This window comes from Vanessa cardui, chromosome 10 (genome assembly GCF_905220365.1).
Source record: "Vanessa cardui chromosome 10, ilVanCard2.1, whole genome shotgun sequence".
Taxonomy (NCBI): Eukaryota; Metazoa; Arthropoda; class Insecta; order Lepidoptera; family Nymphalidae; genus Vanessa; species Vanessa cardui.
In genome coordinates this window covers 2,982,506-3,007,627 of record NC_061132.1, presented here as the reverse complement: position 1 = coordinate 3,007,627, position 25,122 = coordinate 2,982,506, and the positions used below count along the sequence as shown (strand labels likewise).

At 33.8% G+C, this 25,122-nt stretch overlaps 1 pseudogene; it reads left to right on the top strand.

Moving 5' to 3' along the window:
- The window catches only part of LOC124533055, a 79,316-nt pseudogene that overhangs the window by 13,101 nt on the left and 41,093 nt on the right, over positions 1–25,122 (top strand).

Genomic DNA, 25,122 nt, shown 5'->3' with positions numbered 1-25,122 from the left:
GTGGTAGAATTTCTATGAAATTTGTCACATGCAGGTTTCCTCACGATGTTTTCCTTCACCACTGAGCACGAGATGAATTATAAAGACAAATTAAGCACATGAAACAGCAGTGCTTGCCTGGGTTTGAACCCACAATCATCGGTTAAGATGCACGCGATCTAACCACTGGGACATCTCGACTCTTGGTAATATTCCTGTGGGCACTAAAAAAATACGCAGTCTATTCTGTTAAGGTTCAGTATCTATTAATTTCATAAATATATTTCGAGCAATTAGCTTACCCTTAAATTTGCTTTGTCAGAAATTATATTCGAAGTACATTATTACTTCATGACTATCTTGGTCAATTATAATAAAAGGATATTATTAAAAAGAGAGAAAATGTAGCAGACACTACTTTGTAACAGTTGAAACTTAATGTGTCGATTAACAAATATTATATATCAGCTGACTTTTAGGATCGATACCGACAAACAATGCTATGTGTTTGTATCGTAACATAAATTTCTTATCTTTAAAAATATCGTAGTTTTGTTTTCAATGTATTTTATGCAGAAAGCGTTGTATATATTGATATGCAATTTGAAGCGTTATTTTCAGCGTATTAGAGATCGATTTTTATTAATAATATCAACATTATTCAACGTAATAAGGTAGTATCAGCAACGTGTGGCCTGTTCTGGTTCTAGTTACCAACAAAGGTGACGTATGGGAATGGCCTAACTGAAATTAGCTATTAAAGCAATATAATTATGTATCTACATTAGTTACCTATATACCAATAGAGGCAGCACGTTTCGGAGAAGCAACGAGGTTATAAATAAGGTCAAGGATGCCAACTCAGCTCACAAATTTTCAGCTCTACATTATTTTAAAATTCTTATAAATTGATATAAGAAATTTTATCTAAATTGTTTTACTTCTGACTCAAGATTAAGTTTAAACTCTTATACAAAGTTGGTGGCGCATTACCTGCAGTGATCACATCAGTCGAAGGAAAGCCTTAAGCATTAAATTATGTCATATTTTCAAGAGCGATAATATATCACATATTTCTAGATCTATACTAAAGTTTGCATCATCATGATTGTTAAACATATAACTCACAGTGACAAATTGAGTTAATTATGACATCACATTGATGAAATCTGACAATTTAAACGCTATTGAAGTAAATGACATACTTACTAATTTGAATAGTAAAGGTAATTAACAAATTTAGAAATAAGCTGAAACCTAAGTATTTAGTTTCGAGATCAGGCTTGCGGATGAGTACTGACTATGTAGCTGTGTATTACTCAGTAGTATTCCCTGCTTCCTAAGCCTGTGAATGAACTTTCTATTTTTTCAAAATGTGTAATTAATATTGAAAATCTGATTAATAAAAAAATAATAAGTTACACGGTTTAGAATAATGAAGTTACTTTAGTGTTTTTACGTTACTCATCATCAATCAATTATCAATGGATGGATTAATACTAAATTGCGCATTTATTATATCAAAGCCTATTGGTAATATTATTAGTTAAATTTCCAATTTCGCTCGTGCGAAGTCAGGAGTCCAACCTAGTTATCATATACAAGGTTATTGGTAACTCGACGTATATCCGTTAGTAAGTGATAGGGGTGACTATTTGCAATAATTTTAAAACCCATATGCATAATCCAAAAGTGAACCATTTTTGAGTTATCACGTTTTTTAACTTTTTTCAAATTTGTCAAAAATGCAACTTCATAAATTTATAAAAAAAAAGGTATCAAGTAAAATCTACTTTTTTCTGGCGTTTTATAAAAACGATTAAACACTGAATATTTGTCAATATTTAAACAATAATTATCGGTCCAAATTTAAAAACGCGAGACGAAAAACGAATTTATTTCAATACTTTTTTGATTTTTTTTCCTCAAAAGTGCCTTAAAAACTAAAAAAATCACCATGGAACTTGGCCTGCAGATTATTTTAAAATCATAGTAAAAATTAAATTACTAAAAATTAAAAGAAGGAAATTATTTCAAATCAATTAAAATAAAATCACCAGAAAGGACGGTGGCGAACATTCGTATTTGAACATGAACGAATTCGTACTAAAGGTCGCTCTTTAAAATACTCACAAAATAACTAAAAATAAAAACCAATAAAAAAATCTTACTTACTTACAAAACTGAAATACTTAACACAAATTTAAAATAAAATTTAGAAACAAATACAGTTCAAGAGCTAAGTTATAAAAAATACGTTTTGTAATATAGCCTAAAGAAAGTAGTAATGAGCGAATCCGAGAAACTGTCTATAACAGAGCATAGCAAACACAGCATGTTCTACAATTAATAATTCAGAATTCTTACTACTATCCTCACGAAGAAGTCTCTTAAAGAAAAGTTAGTTTTTGGAAATTCATATTCTAATAATTGTGTAATCTGTACTTAGCAATCTTAGAGACTTCTTCGTGAGGACACGAAACTCGAACACGAATTCGATTCGCTTTTGGATTACGCATATGGGGGTTAAAATTATTGCAAATAGTCACCCCTATCACCTCCTAGCGGATATACGTCGAGTTACCAATAACCCTGTATATTTTGAACCAGCGACCCGCTCCGGCTTCGCACGGGTACAATACTGATACTAAATATACTACAGAATTTGTTTATTTACGACATCATATTACAAACTTCTTAAATTATTATCAGTGATTCTTTACTACATTGTCCATATATTATATACAAAACCTTCTTCTCGAATCACTCTATCTATAATAAAATATTTTTTCTAAAAAATAACACCGAATTCAAAGTGATAACTAAAAAGTAATAAAATAATTTGATTAAAACACGTATTATTGAAATCGGCCGATCGTATGTAAATATTTCTACATTTAGTTTTTCACTCCAAATCGTACGACTTCAATAATACGTGTTTAAATATTATTATTTTATTACTTTTTAGTTATCACTTTGAAGTCGGTGTTATTTTTTAGAAAAAATAAAATTATTATCTATATTATCTATTTAGTGTTATTTTCTCAAAATATAAATTAATAGTCTAAATTGATTTTTTCAAAAAGCGCTGAACCTATTTCAGTAAAACTTATACGGGACTACTTCTGGAGCATGATATACCAAACAATGACATAACAAAAGAAATGTTTAGTGAACCTGTACTTCTCTTCATAAAAGCTACGAAGAGGAGTATAAATCCATATACTAACGTTAAAAGAACTATTTTCTAACTCCTAGTAATTGAGGACTTACACCTTCCATCATCAGCTCAGCAGTATAACATTATGATAGCCAGAAGCAAATGCCAATATAACTTCAGAAAATATGTAAAACACGGTACATATGCCTATAAAATTTGAGGATTCCCCTCGATTTCTCCAGGATCACATCATCAGACTTTAATATTCTTATCATGGTACCATTCCAGGAGCATCTTCTTTCTAACTAAAAAAAAAATCATCAAAATCGGTTCATAAATGGCGACGTAATCAGCGAACAAACATAAAAAAATAAATATATACCGGTCGAATTGAAGAACGAACGAAGAACACTCCTTTTTTTGAAGTAGCTTAAAAAAACCGCATCATAATCCGTTGCGTAATTTTAAAGATTTGGAGCATAAAAAGGTATATAGGGACAGAGAAAGCGACTTTGTTTTATACTGTGTAGTGATTTCCCTGCTATATCTCTGTATCGTGGTGTAATAATTTCGTTATATCAATAGGTATATTTTTTTAAATTTACCTTTTTTTAAAGTGGTCATTATTTTCTTTATTTATATATCCATTAGTGATAAAATATTGAACGATGGCGTAGTTCGATTCGAATATAGTGTGACGTCATTAGTGGAGCGTTGGTCATATTTGCTTTAGAAACTGATGTACTCTTTGATATGTCTCGGTAATTTCGTTGCGACTGTGAAAACGAGACTACAGTGGACTAGTTCGGCATCAAGACTCTCCAGCTTTATTCAGCGATGGACCGTGGTTCGATTGGGTTGTTGCTAAGGATCTCACGTCTGGCAGGCATAGGCACCCTTCAAGTATGCTCCAGAATTCCAAGTGTCGTATGTGTGGAATATATATGGAATAATTTTTATGATCCTTAACGGTATTTCGATTTCTTGTAATGATAAATGTAAAATCACAAGATCGATGTATGAGACTTTATTTATTTGTGGTTTTAGGATTTTTAGGTATAATAACTGTCGCTGGATATTTTGTTATAATTAACTACCAAGGTAAAATAACAGCAGTCATTAAAATGTGTTCGCTATGTATATTCGCTATAATGAATATGATAGGTGTGCTCACTGCTCCAGCTAGGATGACTAGAATGGCTCATTATTTCGAAAAGCTCAAACAGGTAATATTTATTTTATAGTAGCTACTCGGCCAGATTTCTACGAGTGAAAAACAATTTAGAAAAAATTGAAATTGTGAAGTATTTATTTTAAATAAAAGAAAGAAAAGTTCTTAGTTATGCAGTTAATCTTTATAGTCTTTGGATTATGTGATTTAGAGAATAGAAAGGGAAGATTCGTTATTGACCGATTAAATATTAATAGTTAGATTTTAAATTGAAGCAATGAACGGAGACGGCCCAGTGGTTAGAGCGCGTGTATCTTAACCATTGATTGCGGATTCAAACCCAGGCAAGCACCGCTGAATATTCATGTGGTTAATTTGTGTTTATAATTCATCTCGTGCTCAGCGGTGAAGCAAAACATCGTGAGGATACCTGCATGTGTCTTATTTCATTGAAATTCGGCCACATGTGTATTCCACCAACCCGCATTTAAACAGCGTGGTGGAATGTGTTCCAAACCTTCTCCTTAACGGGAAAGGAGGCCGTAGCCCAGTAGTGGAAAAATTACAGGCTGTTGTTGTATGTCATTTCAAGACATTTTTCTTTGCAGGTCGATGCAAATTTACGAGACATTTGGACGAATTGTCTAATAAATATATCAAATAATAAAACGCTTATTTTAATTGGAGGGTATTTTGACATAAGATTGATATGTCTCGTGAAGGTTCTTTTAGAAACAAATGTGTCTTTTGTCACAGGTAATAAATTTTGTTATAAATAATTTCTAGTAAAACTTATCGTCTTATTAAATCAAAAAGTAATACTAGAGACAATATATAGTTCATAAAGGGATTTATGAGAAAGACTTTTATATCTTTCGAGTTCTGTGAATAATTTGACAAGTCTGAACATATATCGTTGTATATTTGCAATCTCTTTCTGGTTTGTCTCCCCCAATAAATTCGTCAACAATTTACGCGTAATTGACAGATGATTACTTTTTCTCAAATAAAATATTTACAAATAATCGCCATCAAATGTAAAACTTTTTTCCAGTAATATTGAAAATTGTAACCGCATACTTTCAAATTGAATTATATTAAGTGAGAATAATTATAATTTGATTACAGTTAAAAAAAATATTTTATAATGTAACAGGATTTCCTTTTTGAATGGCCCTGCTTTTAATCGTCTTTTATTTTTGGTTGTTTATTAAAAATAGGCAACGATGAAACCGTGCCGTATAAATTACGGAAATTAGCAATATATTATAGTTTAACATGCCAAATTGTTATGAAGACAACAAAAGCAGATGGCGCTGTCATGATGTTGGCGTTGTAATGTATGGCGTTTCATTTAGAGATACAACTCCATCCAATTATTGTTTCAGTCGTGTCAAGTAAGCTTATTATAATACTTGGTTTTATTCATCATATACTCTTAGTTTTTTTCACAGATGTGCTAATGGTAGATTGTCATTACCGCCTATAGGAATTGGTACTACAAAAAGCATTCCTCATATCGTTAATGCGCCGCTGACCTGAGGAACTAATATGTTATGTCCCTGCTCCTGATCCATGTAGTGACTTTCTCAGTCACGTTTTAAATTAAAATAACAATCTTTTGGCGGTAGAAAATTTGTTGGTAATATTTAATCAGCAGCACCAAGTAAGGTAGATAAAGCGATGGATATGTACAGTATAGCCATCGCACCATAAGATTAACTGTATTTGTATCCCTACATAATCTGATCAACTACTAATATTAAAATAGGATTTGTATTTCAAAAAATATTATTTCTAAACTAGCTGACCCGGCAAACTTCGTACTGCCATAATCGAAATGCATAAATTGTCCAAATGTGATGTGCATAGAAACCATTGCACGCAGCGAAACTGGTGATCTGAACTGTAACAATAAACAATTAATACTTACATTAAAAACGACACTGTCAATAATATTTTCTATATTTTCAATGACACGGGATCATGGAGGTTGCGTGATAAATTGCCATGGTGCTATGATTAAGTCCTTATAACATAAAATTTGCAAAACCATTAAGTATAAGCTGGCTATACCATAAGTTTTAATTTGAAACTCATTTACAATACCAATCAATATAATTTCACTGAATACAACACAAATAAAATATAGGTGGTCAAGTTTTATAATGGTGTATACAGTCATAGGGGGTGACCGAGCGCAGTGGATAAGCGAGCGTACTGCCTATACAGGCAGTATACATCCGGAATAAGGTGCGGGAGGCAAGGGGTTTGTTTCGACCAATCAGTGGGACCTAAATGTTAAATCAGGTGCGACATGCCTGCGCGCCGCACTATGTGTTGTTTGTTACTTTCAAATTTTTAGTGTTTTGGAAAACACTGATACGTCTCAAACTGTTCTGTAATTACGATAACTTATTCTTTCGTTTATCAAATATACATTATTCGGTCTCCACTCTAGAACTCGTTCTCCCCAACGGTTATCGGTTCTACGACAAATATGGCCAGCTCACTGCCACTTCAACTTACTCATCCGGTGGGTTATGTCGATGACTTTGATTTTTTGACGGATCACCTCATTTCTTATGCGATCCCTCAGAGTAACGCCGAGCATAAGCCTTTCCATAGCAAGCTGAACGACTTTAAGCTAGTGGACCAGCCTTGTCGTGAGCCGAGCCGAAACGTGGACAACGTTTCGGCTCGTATGTCATGGCGGGTAGGAAGCACTGGTTGAAGACTTTCGTCTTAAGACACTGTGGGATCGACAATGTAAAGATTCTACGGAACTCCCCAAACACTGCCCAACCCAACTGAATTCTTCTATTCACCTCGTCCTCAAGGTTGTTTCCAACTAATCGCAAAGTCTGCCCGAGGTAGACATACATATCTTTGAACAACTTCGAGGACGGTTCATTGAATATGATCTTGGTTTTATCCAAGTTTATCCGTAGGCCGATACGCATAGAAGAATCAGCTAGCTCGTTCAGCATTTGTTGTATCTAAGAAGAATCTCTTCTTAATTTTTTCTCTGATTAATTAAAATGAAATGAAATGTTACTATTTGAGTAATAAAAAAAAATAAACTCACTTTCGTAGATCCTCTCCTGACAGATGTTGTGAATTTTGCAAATTTTCCGTTTTTCTTTTGGTCTATGTGCTGTTTATTTTGCATGACTTATTATATTGAAATATTTCACCAAACACATCATGAGGTAAGCAAATCAAATGTATTAATATATGTTCATCAAAAAAAGTTGTTTGTTTCCGAAAAAAGTAATTGTCCGATCATGGGTATTGAAATTGTCTTATCTGCGTCTGATCAAAGTTTCTTGTTCTCCATTCTTTATAATAAAGTAGGCAAACGAGCAAATGGTCCACTTGATGGTAAGTGGTAACCACCGCTATTGCCTTCCCTTCCCTTATGCCTTTAGAAAATCTGGATCACTTTTCAAACTGACACTGTTGTGTTTTGGTTGGTAGGGAGCGAACAAAAAAGTCATCAACATCGTTATTTAACAGTAGAATATCTGACTAATGAGTGGAACATACTCAGTTCGATCACAAAGCTCTACTAACAATTTAGTTGAAACAAAAATTAGAAATCTAGTTTCATCTCATGCCTAACGATAAAGAACGAACCCGCATGTAGATAAAATTCCATCACATGTATGTACAGTCAGAGTAAGAAAACCTTCGTCAGTTTTCAAATTAATTCCTTTATCAAGTCGTAACTCTTAGTACCTTTTTAAACTAAAACACCAAATAGACAATTGCATATAAAATTAAACTTACATAGTATTCTGTGCTAGATGTGACTTATAATTACATTGCGACGCAATATGTCGTTCTCAATCGGTAAAACAGATTATGGCTCAAACTGAGCACACGAAAATAGATCTTAAGGTGACTAACCTTTTCTTACCCTGACTGTAAGCAGTGAAGTTACTTTATGCAGATGCAACGGACACATAATCTGATCATCAGTCAACAGTACAAGCAAAATTCAAGAGAAGTGGAAAATTAGCTCATTTTATTTTTCCGAACACTGATTCTTAACGACGTAAGATACTCGCCACTCGACATGTGCACTTTTGATAGACCGCTCATGATGAAGATATATTTAATTCTAAATTTACAAATTTATTTAGTCAATCATTTAATTTGAATGTAATTACTCTTTAAGTAATCATTTGCTGCCATTAATTGATATGTAGGAAGAACAGAGAATGTATGACATACATATTCAATCTATATGTATAAGAGAGAAATACCACTTACTGATTAATGACGATATCTCAGAAACTATAACACCACAAATATTGACAGGATGAAAATTGCCTGGAAGGTTACATGGTGTAGACATCCGTTTACGAAACTTTACCCCTAAGGGGATAAAATAGGGTTGGATGTTTGTGTTTTTTAATATAGTGAAGTATACGTGTAATCAATGAATCAAACAATTTCAGTCATAGGACAATCAATTCATATAACCTTCATAACATTATACCATAATGGTACTAATTGTAATAACGCGAGTGCGTTGATGCTCTTTTAGTTTCTGTTTCAGAAGAAGCTTTAAAATTTTAGGTTTTTTTAACATATCGAATAAGTCTCAATCAGGAAGACTCACCCCGCATATTATGCGGACACGATTTTTATACAAGACTTTATATTAAACAATTTATGAATAATAATATTATAAATTTATTGAAGCTTCTTCGTGAAAAATTTTACGAAAGTCATAGTATTTGAATAAAGATTACTTTGAATGTTTGAAAATGGAATGATTATTATAAAAAAATTATCAAAATCGGTCCACCCAGTGAAAAGTTATGAGGTAACAAACATAAAAAAAAAAAAAAAAAAAAAAATACAGACGAATTGATAACCTCCTCCTTTTGGAAGTCGGTTGATAAATAATCGAAATTGATTAAATTCCTTTTTTTCAGTTGTTTGGCTGCATAATAACATATTTGGTTATAATACTGCAGTACGAACCCGTAACCAGAAGCCCTATAATTACAACTCAACCCTATGATTACAACGCGACTATCCATTCGTAATCATCATTTTCAACCGACTTCCAAAAGGAGGAGGTTATCAATTCGTCTGTATTTTTTTTTTTTTTTTTTTTATGTTTGTTACCTCATAACTTTTCACTGGGTGGATCGATTTTGATATTTTTTTTTTTGTTTGAAAGGTAGTGCTTCCCGTGGGGTCCCATTTTTTTTTTATTTTTTTCCGATGATGGTATCCATATGAAAACGACATAAGTCTTAAATTTGCATTATGTATATGCGCGACAAATTGGTGAATAACTGAAAATCACGTTAACCAATTTTAATAATTTTTTTATTATAAAATATATACTTCAAGGGTAATTTGGTGAAAGTTTGGTAAAGTTCTGAGCACAGGATCCATGACAAAGTAACGGAACGGAAGGGAACGGAACAATTCTGAGGAGCACGTTAGCGATACTCAGTCGAATCTTTTATTTATTAGGTTATTTGGATATTTGAGTCACCTTCCGTAATGTGGTTATGTTTATGTAATTATCATAGTCGAATATTATTATCAACTAGCTACCCACCCCGGCTCGCACGGGTGCAATACTGATACTAAATATACTACAGAATTTGTTTATTTACGACATCACATCGCAAACTTCTAAAATTGTCAGTGTTTCTTTACTATATTGTTCATGTATTATATACACAAACCTTCCCCTTGAATTACACTATCTTTTAAAAAAAACCGCATTAAAATCCGTTGCGTAGATTTAAAGATATAGGGACAGAGAAAGCGACTTTGTTTTTTACTATGTAGTGATGGAATTCCTATACGGCTCGCAGTTAGGGTGCGATATGGGGCAGAATTTCTTACTATCTTTAATAAAATTTTGTGTATGTGATGTGATGTCATATGATGTACGAAATATAGTTGGCTTTTTCAAAGATTTTTTGCTGAGTTCGATTACAGCTCTTTCGAGGGATCCTTGTAGTTTACGCCGCGTGACGTATTAAATCCGCATTTTCGAAAGTCTATTTTTGCTTTATTCGCAAGTTTCCTTTGAAATTGTCCTCGAAGTAGTTTCTGACTCATATAAACGGAACGCTTAATCTATCCGTATTAAAAAAAAAATAGTTAGTCAACATCAGCTTCACTTAAAATCAAAAAATAAATAAAATTTTAACAAAAAGAAAAACCGACTTCAAACAAAACACTATTTTAAAACAAATGAATATGCACGAAAAAGTAATAAAAATAATTGCGTATTCAACATATTTTTTAGAGTCTTCCTAAGTTAAATGAAATGAAAAATATTAGACTACTTCAAAGTCGATTAACGATTATATCATGTAGTTATAATTATTGTTATATTTGGAGTCGGTGTCAGCCAATATAAAGAAAATTTTAACAAAAAGAAAAACCGACTTCAAACAAAACACTATTTTAAAACAAATGAATATGCACGAAAAAGTAATAAAAATAATTGCGTATTCAACATATTTTTTAGAGTCTTCCTAAGTTAAATGAAATGAAAAATATTAGACTACTTAAAAGTCGATTAACGATTATATCATGTAGTTATAGTTATTGGTATATTTGGAGCCGGTGTCAGCCACGGTGCCCTTGCCCCAACAATCAAAAGAAAGAAGCGATACGAGCCCCTTGATTGATCCAGTATATTATTGTGTAAAAGGTAATTTGTAAAAAAACATATTTGTTAAAGTATTCTCGTATTGTTTTTTGATAGATATACTGTAGGGTTTTTGACATAAGTCTTAAATTTGCATTATGTATATGCGCGACAAATTGGTGAATAACTGAAAATCACGTTAACCAATTTTAATAATTTTTTTATTATAAAATATATACTTCAAGGGTAATTTGGTGAAAGTTTGGTAAAGTTCTGAGCACAGGATCCATGACAAAGTAACGGAACGGAAGGGAACGGAACAATTCTGAGGAGCACGTTAGCGATACTCAGTCGAATCTTTTATTTATTAGGTTATTTGGATATTTGAGTCACCTTCCGTAATGTGGTTATGTTTATGTAATTATCATAGTCGAATATTATTATCAACTAGCTACCCACCCCGGCTCGCACGGGTGCAATACTGATACTAAATATACTACAGAATTTGTTTATTTACGACATCACATCGCAAACTTCTAAAATTGTCAGTGTTTCTTTACTATATTGTTCATGTATTATATACACAAACCTTCCCCTTGAATTACACTATCTTTTAAAAAAAACCGCATTAAAATCCGTTGCGTAGATTTAAAGATATAGGGACAGAGAAAGCGACTTTGTTTTTTACTATGTAGTGATGGAATTCCTATACGGCTCGCAGTTAGGGTGCGATATGGGGCAGAATTTCTTACTATCTTTAATAAAATTTTGTGTATGTGATGTGATGTCATATGATGTACGAAATATAGTTGGCTTTTTCAAAGATTTTTTGCTGAGTTCGATTACAGCTCTTTCGAGGGATCCTTGTAGTTTACGCCGCGTGACGTATTAAATCCGCATTTTCGAAAGTCTATTTTTGCTTTATTCGCAAGTTTCCTTTGAAATTGTCCTCGAAGTAGTTTCTGACTCATATAAACGGAACGCTTAATCTATCCGTATTAAAAAAAAAATAGTTAGTCAACATCAGCTTCACTTAAAATCAAAAAATAAATAAAATTTTAACAAAAAGAAAAACCGACTTCAAACAAAACACTATTTTAAAACAAATGAATATGCACGAAAAAGTAATAAAAATAATTGCGTATTCAACATATTTTTTAGAGTCTTCCTAAGTTAAATGAAATGAAAAATATTAGACTACTTCAAAGTCGATTAACGATTATATCATGTAGTTATAATTATTGTTATATTTGGAGTCGGTGTCAGCCAATATAAAGAAAATTTTAACAAAAAGAAAAACCGACTTCAAACAAAACACTATTTTAAAACAAATGAATATGCACGAAAAAGTAATAAAAATAATTGCGTATTCAACATATTTTTTAGAGTCTTCCTAAGTTAAATGAAATGAAAAATATTAGACTACTTAAAAGTCGATTAACGATTATATCATGTAGTTATAGTTATTGGTATATTTGGAGCCGGTGTCAGCCACGGTGCCCTTGCCCCAACAATCAAAAGAAAGAAGCGATACGAGCCCCTTGATTGATCCAGTATATTATTGTGTAAAAGGTAATTTGTAAAAAAACATATTTGTTAAAGTATTCTCGTATTGTTTTTTGATAGATATACTGTAGGGTTTTTTTTTTTGTTTGAAAGGTAGTGCTTCCCGTGGGGTCCCATTTTTTTTATTTTTTTTTCCGATGATGGTATCCATGTGAAAACGACATAAGTCTTAAATTTGCGTTATGTATATGCGCGAAGTGAAGTTTGTTTTTCTTTTTGTTAAAATTTTATTTATATACTATGTATTGACGGAACTCCTACACGGCTTACAGTTAGGGTGCGATTTGGGGCAGAATTTCTTTCTGTCTTTAATCATATTTTGTGTATGTGATGTGATGTCATATGATGTACGACATAGCATACGAATAGCTCTTTTGCAAAGTTTTTTTACTGAGGTCGATTACAGCTCTTTCGAGGGTGGTACCTTATAGTTTATGCAGCATTACGTATTAAAGCCGCATTTTCGAAAGTCTATTTTTGCTTTATTCGAAAGTTTCTTTTGAAATTGTCCCTGAAGTAGTTTCTGATTCATATAAACAGCACGATTAATCTATCCATATTAAGAAAAAAATGTTAGTCTACATCAGCTTCACTTAAAATCAAAAAATAAATAAAATTTTAACAAAAAGAAAAACCGACTTCAAACAAAACAGTATTTTAAAATAAATTAAAATGCACTAAAAAGTAATAAAAATAATTGCATATTTAACATATTTTTGAGAGTCCTCCTAGGTAAAATTAAATGAAAAATATTAGACTACTTAAAAGTCGATTTACGATTATATATTGTAGTTATAATTATTGCTATAATTGGAGTCGGTGTCAGCCAACCCTATACTATATCTATCAAAAAACAATACGAGAATACTTTAAGAAATGTTTCTTACAAATTACCTTTTATACGATATTATACTGGGTCAATCAAGAGGCTCGTATCGCTTCTTTCTTTTGATTGTTGAAGCGTGTGCCTGTGGCTGACACCGGCTCCAAATATAACAATAACTATAACTACGTTATATAATCGTAAATCGACTTTTAAGTAGTCTAATATTTTTCATTTAATTTTACCTAGGAGGACTCTCAAAAATATGTTAAATATGCAATTATTTTTATTACTTTTTAGTGCATTTTAATTTGTTTTAAAATACTGTTTTGTTTGTAGTCGGTTTTTCTTTTTGTTAAAATTTTATTTATATACTATGTAGTGATGGAACTCCTATACGGCTCGCAGTTAGGGTGCGATATGGGGCAGAATTTCTTACTATCTTTAATCAAATTTTGTGTATTTGATGTGATGTCATATGTTGTACGAAATATAGTTGGTCTTTTTCAAAGTTTTTTTGCTGAGTTCGATTACAGCTCTTTCGAGGGATCCTTGTAGTTTACGCCGCGTGACGTACTAAATCCGCATTTTCGAAAGTCTATTTTTGCTTTATTCGCAAGTTTCCTTCGAAATTGTCCTCGAAGTAGTTTTTGACTCATATAAACGGAACGCTTAATCTATCCATATTAAAAAAAATTAGTTAGTCAACATCAGCTTCACTTAAAATCAAAAAATAAATAAAAATTTTAACAAAAAGAAAAACCGACTTCAAACAAAACACTATTTTAAAACAAATGAATATGCACGAAAAAGTAATAAAAATAATTGCGTATTCAACATATTTTTTAGAGTCCTCCTAAGTAAAATGAAATGAAAAATATTAGACTACTTAAAAGTCGATTTACGATTATGTAATGTAGTTATAATTATTGTTATATTTGGAGTCGGTGTCAGCAAATAAATCCCTACAGTATATCTATCAAAAACAATACGAGAATACTTTAACAAATATGTTTTTTACAAATTACCTTTTACACAATATTCATTACATATTCATTTGTTTTAAAAGAGTTTTTTGTTTGAAGTCGGTTTTTCTTTTTGTTAAAATTTTTATATAGCTGTTCATTGCTGACCAGACTTCTCCACTGGCACCCAAGTTGCTTGACGGCACCGACTTAGACCTTTAGCTCTCAATTTACATCCACTTATATATATTTTCACTCTACCTGGAGGATGATTTATGTTACAGAATAAAATGAATCTATACTAACGGTTACTGATTCTAGAACAATTGTACCTAAGATACAGCCACTTCAGCTTACTTTAAAAAGTCTGATGATTGAATGAATTAATCTTTTATTTTGATTGATGATTAAAAAATTGTGCAAGCTTAATTGTTTATTCGTTCATGTGTTTTTATTTTCTTGTTTTTTTTTTTTAATTTAAAATACTTTATTGCCCAACACATGGAAATATATAGGAAATACAAAACAATTAGATACATGGTGCGCATAGGCGGTCTTGTCGCTTATAGCGATCTCTCACAGACAACCTTCTGTGATAGGAGCTTAGAACTTACTGGTTGATTAGAGTAAAAGAAAATAAAATGAAAATCGTTGCCAAAATTAAAGTATTGTTATCGACAAACTCCAACTCTAACGTATTACATTTATGAAAATAACTCGGAGACCTAAACTACGCTTGAATATACTTGACTGTACTTTTTTTTTTATTAGTAAGCCAAAAGCAAAGTCTCATTCCTTCCTTAGTGGGTGTTTCCTCAATGGAACGACGCTACTTACCAAACATAGCTCTCACTTTATTAGATCGCTTATCTTTTGACTGACTGATTCATGGTCGTCGAGCGATAAGATAGGACATGTTACTTTATAAATATATAAGATTATATTATTAGAGACCGCCCCGGCATCGCAGGGGTGCAATGATATGACATCATAGCAGAAATTTCTAAAATTATCAGTGTTTCTTTGCTAAATTTTCCATGTGCTATCGAATCACTCTGTCTATTAAAAAAAACCGCATCAAAATCCGTGGCCTAATTTTAAAGATGTAAGCATACATAAGGCATACAGGGACAGAAAAAACGACTTTGTTTTATACTATGTAGTGATGTGTTGTATACAAATATACAAGTGCTCTTTTTGCTCTATAATATATTACGATCTTTTTCAATCAGTTGATAGAATATTGAGGACAACGCTCAATGAGCAATACATTCAGATGTTTTTAAATTTAGCGATGACATCGCAATCTATATGGCAATCATTAAACACCGACCTTCAACCTTAGGAAGTAAGATACGTATCATGTCCCTTGTGCCTGTGTTCCCTTTACACAACTAACAGGAACTGAACAATACTAAGAATTACTTTTGACCGAAAAATATAAGATGAATGGACAGTAAGTACCTACTGTCCAGCATTACAACACAACATTAATAGCCTGTAATTTTCCCACTACTGGGCTAAGGTTTTCTCTTTGAGGAGAAAGAAGGTTGTGAGCATATTCCTCCATGCTGCTCCAATGCAGGTTGGAAACACATGTGACAGAAAAATTTAGGTACTTATACCGTTAACATACATTCTGTAAATATAACAATTTAAAACGATGATTGATGAAAAAATACGTGAATGCTACTTTTAAACATGTAGATCTCACTTCCATCGGTGCACAGTTATTGTTATTAGACTAACTGTCACCGTTGATTTACGTTTAATAGAAACGATTTTTATGAAAGCACTTCCTTGATTATTTCATCGTACTCAGTTTTGTTAGTATGTTACGATCAGAACAGGATTCTGATACGAGTTTTACTCAAATACTAAAATGCGTTTTCGAGAATACGATAAACTTAATAAGAACGACTATAACGAAATAAAACTAATAATGATGTCTCGGCTTCTTCTAGGGCAGTACACGAAATTTCACAAATGTCTCGTATTCGATATAATTTCTAAGATTTATTGCATAATATTTGCCACAGTTTTGACGTATTTGTGTAAGAATGAATGGACGATGGAGCATAAGCATGGAATGTTCATTTTGTTTCTTCTTAAAGTGATAACATTCAACTTGTTCATAGCGGTGTCTCTTCTGAGCGACGGTGAAAATTTCTTCAATTACTTGGAAGAATCAGACAAAGTCGATCCTCTGGGACTCGTTAAGATAGTAAAACATAAAGGACTCGTCTGTTTTCCCATATTTATCGGTGTCGTTTTGTTGCACGTGTTTCGATTTCTCGTTCTGCAAGCAAACGGTACAATTGATATGAATATTATTGTAACAGATACGATAATGGTATTAGTGTTACACTTGAATCACTTGTCCAGAATGTTGATGTTCGAAATATTGTGGCTTCGTGTGAGATCTCTGAGAGTTGCATTGGATAACTTTGAAAGCACATCAAACCCTGAGACCGATATACAAGCCCAATTATTAACCATGAAGATCGTTGAATATTTACAAGTCTATAGAAGATTATTACGTAATATCCAGAACATTGGCAACGCACCGAAGTTCCTGGCAAGTATACTGGTTTTTATGTCTTACTAGGGATCCGCCCCGGCTTCGCACGGCAGTTATAGGTATGACATCACAGTAGAAATTATCAGTGTTTCTTTACTAAACTTTCCATGTATTATAATATAAAACCTTCTTCTCGAATCAGTCTATCTATTAAAAAAAAGCGCATTAAAATGCGTTGCGTAGTTTTAAAGATTTAAGCATATAATGGGATATAGGGACAGAGCAAGCGACTTTGTTTTGTACTATGTAGTGATACATTTAACGTACTAAAAAATCTTCTTTATTTTAGATGGTGATCGCCTTACCGACATCTTTTATATCTTTGCTTAGCAGTGTGTACGTCGTTAGTCAGAATATTAAAATAAAAGTAAGTATCTTACAAAAATGGTAGAGTAATAAAATATTTAGTGTGTAAAATATAAATTAATTAAAAGAAATTTGTGACCTTTTAGAACTAAGATATGCAAAATCTGCTAGCAATAGCAATATTTACCGATGAATATTTAAGAGATAAGTATTATTTAGCAAATGTTATCACTCGAAATTATTCTTGCAGTTTATCATCTAAACATGCAAATACTATATAACATACACATCATAGACGTAATCGGCTAAAATCGTTATGATTTTCGGGTTTCTCATTGCAGAAAATTATTGTTTTTTTCTTTTTTTAACGAAGTTCCAATCCATTATAACAGCGCCCAAATTATAGATCAGATTTTCTGGGTGTTTCCGTTAAAAATAATTTGATTTAAAATTGATCATATTACGTAAGAACATGGTTTTATGTTTCATTTTTCAGACGTATTTAGTAATTACCTTAACAACGTTACTCAATATCATCATGCCATGTGTTCCGGCTGTTTTTGGAGAATTGAGTAGCGCCGAAGCGGATAAGATAAAAGCCAACTTGGTCAGACGATACCGAATTTGTAATAGTAAGACTGATGCCCTTATATGCCTTTTATATCGCGTGCTTAAAGAAACAGTCGGAAAGCCGAGTCTTCGTAGTTTATCTGTGATCCTTTTTTTTATATAAACATCTGCCTGTATGTTTGTACATCTTTAGTCTAAACGCGCTAATTTTCGTTTTAAAAATAAACTAGCGATCAAACCTGGCTTCTTTTTGGCGAAATTGTTTTTTTTACATTACAAACTTCTAAAAGTCAGTGTTTGTTAACTATATTGTCCATGTACTTTATACAAAAACCTTCATTTCAAATCACTCTATCTATTAAAAAAACCGCATCGAAGTCTGTTGCGTAGTTTTAAAGATTTAAGCATATATAGGCATATAGGGACAGAGTTGTTATTAAATTTAAATAAGATATGAAACTTAAGGTTTGCATTGTTCCGTTTAAAACCTTTTAATTTAAAATTAATAAAAGCAATACTAAAAAACAAAATACATACCAGTATTCACCCTCAATTGTTTGAAATAGTTCTTTGTCTATCTGTTTATTGACGTATTAAGTTTTTTCTGAACGTTAATATAATTAGTGTTTAAGATAAAATTCAAGAGAATGTTAATCAAGCAGACTGATATGATATTTACTATTTTCAGATGTCGTCCTACGAAAGAAAATTTTTGACGGAATCAATTTCCTCCGAACCAATCCCATGAACTTCACTGTCTGGCGTATCTTCACCGTTAATTTGTCGCTATTCCTGTCGACCGTCGGTGTGTTAACCACTTATGCGATTGTGTTGTTACAGTTTATTCAAAGTCAATCATAAAAAAGTCGTCTCCCTATTTCTTAGCTTAATACAATGTGTGATTTGTCATTTCCTTAAATTAATTAATTATGTTAACGTTCTTTGGTTCTTTTTATCCATTGAAAGTTTATATTAAACCTTCTCCTTAATGGGAGAAGAAGGCCTTCTCCCAGTCTAGCAGTGGGAAATTGATAGGCTGTTGATGTATATTAACGTAACCGCTTATTATATTTTAGTATCATTAAAGAGTGTTTTAAATGTACTTATATAATTTTAATTATAATGTTAATAATAATGTTTAATAATTTTTAATACGTTACGTCACGTTTTTAATTGAAATAACATTTATTAGTATGATTATTGATTCGGTTATCGACACCGTATTGTGGCACTCCCGTCACTTCCTTCTGTGGCGTGGTGCGGCGAGCTTGTACTGCCTGGCACGAGAAAAACAAAAGGCGGTTGATTTTGAACGGGGAGTGGAGAAGAAAACGAAATTCTGAGATGGGCGGTGAAAGTATATAATGAACATACAATAAGCGGATAATTAATATATCTATCGATTGGTAAATTCGTATAATGACAAATTAATGCTATGTGAGTAGTTTTATTACATAGTAAACTTTTCTATGAAGCGTTTCGGGAAGCAACATACAGCGATTAGAAATTCGTATCAGCTATGCGAATTTTTTATCTCCTTAAATGAACCAAACCTATACACATTATAAAATTGGAGTGTCTTTTTGTATAAAACAACCACTTTATACCAAATACATATGTATGTATACCCGGTACATATACGAAAATAACATTTTTATCAATTGTTGTGTGTTGGTCTGTCTGTCTCTTTGTTCTGGCTTATCTATGGAGGCATCTTTATCGCTAAAACAATGAGAGATCATCTAGACAACTTTAAGGTAGAACGACTAAGTAAAATAAACGTGAGTATATATTTATATAGTTACAATAAAATAAAAAATTAGAATTATCTTGAAATTACTCATTTCAATTTTTATTAACACAGAGTCCTTTGTATTGAACCACTGAATTTTCATGTGCTTAATTTGTGTTTATAATTCATCTGGAGCTGGGCGGTGAAGGAAAACAACCTGCATTGGAGTGGCGTGGTGGAATATGCTCCTTACCTGCTCTCAAAGAAAATTCGTAGTAGTAAATTCGTCTGAAATTTATAGGTGTTATTATAAACTTTTTTGTTTGATTATAACGTAAAAATATAACTTGTGTATTGATTTTAATGAAATATTAACTCTGATAAAATCGTTTCGATTCTTATCACCTTTAGGAAGCGTGTCAGTTTATAATGACAAAATAACAGACATCAGTAAGCAACGGAACACACGAGTCATACGCTGAACAAGAATATACGTTTTTATCGATATTAAAATTATAAATATGAAAGTACCTTTGTTATTAGGACCCATTTATTTATATTTGGACCCAATTAACAGATGTCCATTATGATAACACCGCAATTTTGGACTTCTATTAAAAAAGAAATGTGCTGAAATGTGCCCAGTATGTGCTATGGTATACCGCTTGAATACAAAAATTACTCAAAAAAATATTTTTATGAGAAATTTTTGTATTTTTTTTTCAAGCGGCAATTCGTAGCACACACTGGGCACATTTTAGCACACTGTTTTTTTAATAGAAATTCAATAATTGGGATGTCATCTTAATGGACTTATGTAACAGTCTCTGTTAGGTTATCATAATCTACCAGCTTCCGTTTCATCATCATCATTATTTTTTTATTTAACGTCAACATTGTATTAGTAGCGCAATCTGTTCAGAAAGTACGCGCAGTCCACTAACGCGTCCTCGTCGTGAAAATTATAACGAAATATACAAAAATACATTTAACTCGACCAATTATAAACACAATTTGCTAACAGAAGAATTGTAATTTGAAAGATTTTAGTTGCAATAAATATGAATAAAGAACTTGACCACTCGGTAAGAGGTGTGAAGATGCAGGATGAAGCGTGTAAAGTTCAGGGTGCGTTGGCCGTCGTGTTGCGCCTGTCGCGAGCCCTGGGGCTTGCTCCGCTACGCTTCGCTCACGACCGTGGAGGCTACATAGTCACTGTATCCCGACGAGTCGCTATATACGGTTACATCCTATCGGTCTGCACTCGTAAGTTGTATTTCCACACGCGGATTGCGTAAGATTATTCAAGAAATTAGTTATTCTGATTGCTCATTTTCTATAATTACATGGTACGTAGTTTAATTATTATAAATTTATTTTAACCCTTTTCTTCCTCATTTTAGATATTTGTGAAGCAGCATTGATGTACCAAGATGTTGCTAAGTTTTTCGAGGTGTTTTCATCGTTTCCTGTCGGAACATTTTTCACTATGTTAGCAACAATGTTTATAACCGGAGTGGGATCTTATGGGAGCGTCTACCGCATGAAAAATATAGCGAAACATTCAAATTTACTCTATAAAGTATTTAATATTATTATTTCCCGCAATTTTTTCAAAATTCAATACATTTGTTTTATAGTGTAATAACTGTGACTGTAGTACTTTATAATTTAGTAATTTTAAAATTAATAGTTTTGTAGTAACCATTATATTTCAGATTAATTACGATTTAAATGGCCAATCGGACATAAAACGAAACAAAAGTGTATTTGCTATAATAAATGCAATAACTTTAATTTCAATGATCGGGCTACCTGCAATTTCTAAATATATCGCTTTCGAAAACGATGCGTGTGAGTTCTTTACCAGTATTGTAACTGCATTTAAAATACATGTCACGGTTCAAATCCGGACAAGCAAAACTGATGATATCACCGGGTCCATCTATAAGTCTGCCCAGCTAAAAGGACTAAATAATCATGAGGAAATATTTCGGAAGGATTTGAAAATCATTATCATTCAGCATAAGTACTAGTATTGGGGATGTAAGGGGGCGCAAACTACCCCTAAGCCCAAGCAAACTTCACCTGCCCGTGGTGAATCCTGCCGATCAGCAAACGAGGTTCTGGTGACCGACTGATGGCAGTATAACCATAAAATAATAAATAATGGTAATAGGCGTAGCGAAATACCCCAGGCCGGTAACGGGTAGCAGCGTCACCGATGCGAGAAGCTGCGTCCTTCCCAGCGTGGCGATTACGGCAAATTCCTCCTTATGCATAACACACGCAAGCCACAACAACGCACGTAAGTCACAACCGACTGACCCTGGTGAAATACAACGGAGACACGCTACGGTTTGACTCGCATCTAGCCAAACTTGAGTTGGAACTTGGGAAAATTAGTCCGTAGAGAGGGAGACGATATCCGTAACTCTCGAATCGGGCCACCCGGCCAATGTACTTCAGAGATACAAACCCAAAGTGGCATTGGGGTTCATAAGTCTCTAGCTGATAACGTTGTGGAAATCTCTAGTGTGTCGAAAAGGGTAGCGTACTTCCTTATAAAGCTCACCGAGAGATACAGCTCCAAGTTAGTGCAAGTGTACGCACCGACCTCGGACGATGTAGTGGAGGAAATGTAGTAGAACCCCATGGATTTGGAAGGGATCATAGGGAACAAATCCTTGTCAACTTACTCGAACGGGAGGGATTCTTATTGAATGAACTCCTCCTTCAAAAAGGAAGTAAACGTGGTAAAGCTCCAACACTATGACCAAAAAGGAAATAGACTTTATTATGACGGACAAGAGGCACATATTCAGAGACGTTTCAGTGCTCAACAGGTTAAATACCGGTAGTAATCACAGACTTGTCCGAGGCTCTCTGGATTTCAATTTTAAAGCCGAGTGTGTCTATCTGTTGAAGTCCACGCTCCTACCAGCGCAGCTCTAAGCACTTGTGGGATCTGAAATGTTCCAGTCAAACCAAAACAGACGTAAACCAGAATCTAGAACATGTATTTCGAATTTTCAGGGTAGAAGGCACGACATGTTGTGGCATGCAGTGTAAAGGCAGGAAGTTCAAACAGTCGGAAGAGTCTTTGGGCCAACGAAAATACGACTTCAAAGAAACTCTATCTAAAGGCTAGCAAGAGATCATCAGGCGCGTACGACACGACCTTCGGTTCTCCAATAATCATGCTCTTGAAAGATCAATCGAGCAGAATCGGGGGTCTAAGGTGTTCGTACAACCTCTTGGAAGGAGCCACCTGACGAAGTTGGCCACAGCAAGTGGAGGAGTTGTTTCTTCCAAGCCGTTCCCGGCAGTTCTTTCAGAAATATAGGACCTCTATGGCCGGTTATACGCATCACATGCATCTCGACCTGATCCCGAAAATGACAATTCTAGAGCTACATTAACACGTTATTTGTCCGAAGACCTGCCATAAATCAGTATTGGCGAAATCAAGCATACTCTTAATCAGCTTAAAAATGGAAAATCCCCTGGACAGCACGCCGTTACTACAGAGTTATTCAAAGCAGGAGGTAAATCGATACTCAGGGAATTCCAGAAGCTTTTTCCCCTTCGAAGTGATAACTTCGGAGTCGTAGAGTAGGACTGTGGTCGTCCTGTTCTTCAAATAGGGAGACAAAACCCTGCTGAAGAACTATCTTATCATATCCGTACTGAGCTACGTCTATAAGCTGTTTTCAAGAGGGATCACGAACCGTCTTGCAAGAAGATTCGACGACGAATTCCAAGCCCGGGAAAAGGGGTTTCCGATCGGATACAGTGCGGCAGATTATACAGAAGCCCAATGAGTATAATCGACCCTGTGTCTTGCATTCGTAGACTATGAGAAGACATTTGACTCGGTTGAAATCTGGACTGTTCTGGAGTCCCTGCAGCGTTGCCAAGTTGGTTGGCGATATATACAAGTGATGAGATGTCTCTACGAAGCCGTCACCATGTCTGTCTAAGTGCAGATGTAGCAAATAAATCCCTTAACATTGTATCGAGCAGTGACACAAGAGCTAGGCTGGGCAGCGTTTGGGAGGTTACGGTGTCTCTTTACATTGACGATCCCACAGTGCTTTAAGATGAAAGTCTTCGAATAGTGCGACCTACCACCATGACATACGGAGTCAAAACGTGGATATTCACGGCAAGGCTGGTCCACCAGTTTAAAGTTGCTCAGCGTGCTATGGAAAGGTTTATGCTCGGCGTTTATCTGAGGAAACGCATCAAAAATGAGGCGATCCGTCAAAGAAGAATCGATAAACGTTGGCGAAAACATGTACTAAAGTGGAGACTGCGTCTTAGCAAACGCAGTTTAGGATGTCACCAATCACGGTGGAGTGACGATTTACGCAAGACGGCTGGCAGAAACTGAATGCGAGTAGCTGAAGTAAGATCACAGTGTGCTTTTTTCAGTATGCGTGCATTTAGAGAGGCCTATGTCCAGCAATGGAAAAATATAGGATGCTGATGATGATAACTGATGTTTTCAATCAGCTATCCCTCTTTGCCTCGCAATGAAGAATGTTCACTGATTTTGATTATTAGCAATCTTTATTTTCTGTCAAAAATAAAAAATAACAGTGGAAGAATTGATTCGATACGTCGATTAGTTTCCGAGCTATAAGTAAAACAAGTTGTAACGCACGACGCGGGCTGCCGGTGACGGTGTAACGTCATTGTTGAACACGCTCAATCTGGTTCACTCAGCCCGGCCGCGATTGCGCACCCACGCCCTCGAAATTATACCTAAATACTTTTCAAAATGTTCAATCCAAATATTAGTCGCTCATACTCACATAATTATGTGTTGTGCCTAAATGTAAAAATACAACTAACTATTAGCCGGAACAGTTGTTTTTTATAGTTCCAAAGGATGTTAAAATGCAAAAAAAAATGGATAAAAGCTATGAAGCTATGATCGATTAGAATAGCGTATTCATGGTATATCTGATCTCGTCGCAGCAGGAGCTCCATACCATCGAACATGTCTCATATATATCATGCTCTACCTGAAAAGGAGAATTAGAAAGGACGACCTATGGGGACAAAGTAAACGAGGAGATGGAGGCAATTCACTCAATGAACCAATAAAATGGAGAGTTCGTTCCTGACGTCAGAACAGTTAAAAAACATTTGCAAGAAAAGTATGAAGACGAGATTCTCACAATAGAAAAACAAGGGAGTGATTGCCTGGTGTGCTTTCGAAATACCGGTTTCAAAATACTCTAGGAGAAATGGTACGAAGAAAAAAAAGGATAATCACGAAGAAGAAGAAAGATGACCAAGTGTGATTATTAATTTTGATTCATAGAAATTATTTGATTAACAAATTTTATGTGTTTGATCTATAATTTGGCTAGTTTATTCGTTTATTTTGTATAGCAACAATTCTCTGAACAACCATTCATCCATTTTTACGTGTGGGTACCGTGGTGGCTAAATCGAAACCGGGCAGTCTTACTAACTTTGCGGCGCGCTAGAGGTCGTAACTTTTCTCGAAAATGAAAATTAAAAAAATGAACAAAGAGAAAAAATAAGTATTCTATAAACATTTTCGTATCTCGACGGGGAACTAAGTTATGATCAAAAGTGCTGGCGTCTTGAT